The 3,474-nt window shown below is 41.5% G+C and overlaps 1 pseudogene; it reads left to right on the plus strand.

Moving 5' to 3' along the window:
• Positions 1 to 825: 825 nt before the first annotated feature.
• On the plus strand, positions 826 to 1,620 carry LOC105741737 (annotated as a pseudogene).
• The last annotated feature ends 1,854 nt before the right edge of the window (positions 1,621 to 3,474 follow it).

Here is a 3,474-nt window from a genome sequence, read left to right on the forward strand (position 1 = left end):
AGCAAAGACATCTTTTCAAGAGTCCCAACAACTTTCCCCAGGAAAGTAGGAAACCAACATGATAATCTGTTTCCATGAAGTTATATGATGTTGTACAGGATGCATAAAAAATGTGTCTGTTCCTGAGAGTTACTACTTCTATTTATTAGGCCTCCTTTTTCCTTGGGCTGCACTTGTAGCAGGCCTGATGAAGAAAGTTGGCAGAAGCCGGGATGAGGCACATAGCTACTGCCCAGTTGATTAAACACTTCTGCCATTTTCAAAATGGGACTATTTCTAATACCTGCTCCTGATCTCCTGGGCTTATTCATTTAGTGGGAAGCATATGGTAAATACTCAGTTATTATTAATTGTTATTCTTACTATAATTATACACGTTCCTTTCAACCAAGTCCATGTACCACTTGAGACTTCAGAATGAAGGAGGAAAAAAAAGGTAAATGAGAAAGTTAGAAAGGATCCTAAATGCTCTAAAGTATATCTTGATGGAAGGATGGATGAATGGATGGATGGATGAATAAATGGATGGATGGATGGATGGATGGATGGATGGATGGATGGATGGATACATGAACTAGTGAATGGATAGGTTTAATTAGTAGGTAGGTAGACAGATAATGACCAGTAATAGGAGATGTAAGAGTCATAAAACACTAGAGCAACATCTATTCGATGAATTTTACTGAATACCTACTATGTAACTTTAAAATTGAAAAGGTAAAGTGGCAATAAGTACCCATAAGAATCCTTAAGATCTAAAAGAGAAAAAAAACTCACATAAACAAATAATTACAAATTTGGTCTTCTTGCCCTCTGAGCAGCACCATGGCAGTAGGCAAGAACAAGTGCCTTAAGAAAGGCAGCAAAAAAGGAGCCAAGAAGAAAATGGTTGATCCATTTTTTTAAAAAGACTAGTATTATGTGAAGGTGCTGGCTATGTTCAACGTAAGAAATATTGGAAAAACACTCATCACCAGAACCCAAGGAGCCAAAATTACATATGATGGGCTCAAAGGTCTTGTGTTTGAAGTGAGCCTTGCTGACCTGCAGAATGATGAAGTTGCCTTCAGAAAATTCAAGCTAATTACTGAAGATGTTCAGGGCAAAAACTGCCTGACTAACTTCCACGGCATGGACCTCACCCAGGACAAAATGTGTTCCATGGTCAAAAAATGGCAGGCCATGATCGAAGCTCATGTTGATGTCAAGACTACCAATGGTTATTTGCTTCTACTGTTCTGTGTTGGCTTTACTAAAAAATGCAACAATCAGATACGGAAGACCTCTTATGCTCAGCACCAACAGGTCTGCCAGATCCGGAAGAAAATGATGGAAATCATGACCTGAGAGGTGCAGACAAATGACTTGAAGGAAGTGGTCAATAAACTGATTCCAGATAGTATAGGGAAAGACATAGAAAAGGCTCACCAATCTATCTACCCTCTTCATGATATCTTTGTCAGAAAAGTAAAAATGTTGAAGAAGCCGAAGTTTGAATTGAGAAAACTCATGGAGCTTCATGGTGAAGGTATTAGCTCTGGAAAGGCTACTGGAGATGAGACTGAGGCTAAAGTTGAACAAATTGATGGACATGAACCACCAGTCCAAGAGTCCATTTAAGATCCAGATTTTTAATAGTGATAAATAAAGTCCTATTTGTGAAAAAAAAAAAAAAAAAAACTAATTTAGTGACATCAGTGACGTGAAATGGCATGTGACACAAGACGGTAACCAGCTGATTTTACTAAAGTGGGTAAGAGGCTCAGAAAAATGAAGAAAGGACATTTAAACAGAACTTAGAGATCCTAAGAACAACATAGAAAGTGACAAAAGCCTCTTAGGCAAGAACCAGCGTCCAATGGCCCAGAAGAGACGGACATTCGTCTGTTGGCCTCACGGAACTCAGTGACTGGCAAGTGCAATAAGGTAGAAAGCATCTGGATTTTTGTCTCAGCAGAAGCAGGATGATGGGGCAACCCACCATGCAGACCTCCCACTCCCACGGACTCTTCCTGTGAAGAGTTATGAGGTCAACCCATAAGAAAATAGAGGGAAAGTGGTGAGTATCCCAGTGGTTTGTTTACTGGCCCAAGGGGCCCTGGAGGCAAGCAGAGATGTTCAGTTGTCAAAAGAACAGCAAATCTTACCTTGAGGAGTGTGTTCAAACTCAGGAAAATAAAGGTCAGTATGGTAAACTAATGCCTCAGACTCTTAAAAGTAAAACTCATTAGTTTATGAAGTTTTCAGAATGGGAGATTTTTCCGCTGTCTTTGACCATTAGCATTGGGCCAAACCTTACTGTTCAGCACCTGCTGACTTTGGAGTCAGACACATCATGGTTCAAGTCTCAGTCTTAAACCTAGGTGATTGCATCTGGAAGGCTGCTTCTTTATTCAGGAGACTGGTAAAACAATAGACTGTCTGCAGAACAATGCCCGTTTAGAGCTGTCCGTGTCACAATCCCCCCAAAACTGTGACTATGTGATGCTCCAGGGCAACATGAGATTAAGGCAGTAGACAGAATTCAGGTCACTAACCCACTGATCTTAAACAGAGAGAGCAGACTGAGCAAACCAGATGGGTCCAATGCAATCAGTAAGGCTTTACACATGACAGAGAGAGGCAGAAGAGCAAAGGGTCTGGAGTGAGGGCTGCACCACTGATGTCCAGAAGAGGGAACAAGGAGCTGGCGCCTACACATGTGGAGGTGGACCCTGCCCAGGGCATCCGGGAGAAAAGCATCTCCGCCCATCCTGTGATAGCAGCACAGTGACTGATTCAGGAATACTTGCCTCTGAAATTCTAAAATAATCAATTATACTCATTTAAACCACGCAAGTGTGGCCATTTGTTAGAGCAGCCATAGGAAACTAATACTTACACACTTTGTGAGCTCTCCAGAGATTTGTTGAGAGGATTTATACAAAGCAAGTGGTTCTATGTCTTAGTTAATTTTCTTTTTGCTGAGACAAAATATCCAATACTGGAAAGGTTCACTTAGCTTACAATTTGTAGAGTTTCACAGTTGGTTGGCTCTAAGACATAGTGGCACATGGCAGAGGAAAACAACAAAAATATGAGAGAGAAGGAGAAAGAATGAGAGAGAGGGAGGGAAGGAGGGAGAAAAGGGAGGGAGAGAATGAGAAAGAGGGGGAGAGATGGAGGAAGGGAAAGAGGGGGAGGGAGGGAGAGAGGAAGAGAACAAGAGAGAGAGAGAAAGAAAATGAGAGAGAGAGAGAGAGAGAGAGAGAGAGAGAGAGAGAGAGAGAGAGAGCCAGTCAGCCAGCCAGCCAGCCAGCCAACCTCTTTCTGTCCCTTATATTGTAGATTATAACCTTTCTACCTGGATTAGGATGATGCCAATCCAATCAATGGACTGATCTAACAATCACCCACCCTTAATCCCAGCATCCTTAATCCCATCATTGCATTCTAAATCAATTATACACTCTAGATTCAGCTACCTCCAAAAAA

Source organism: Octodon degus, unplaced genomic scaffold, assembly GCF_000260255.1.
Source record: "Octodon degus isolate 3935 unplaced genomic scaffold, OctDeg1.0 scaffold00021, whole genome shotgun sequence".
Taxonomy (NCBI): Eukaryota; Metazoa; Chordata; class Mammalia; order Rodentia; family Octodontidae; genus Octodon; species Octodon degus.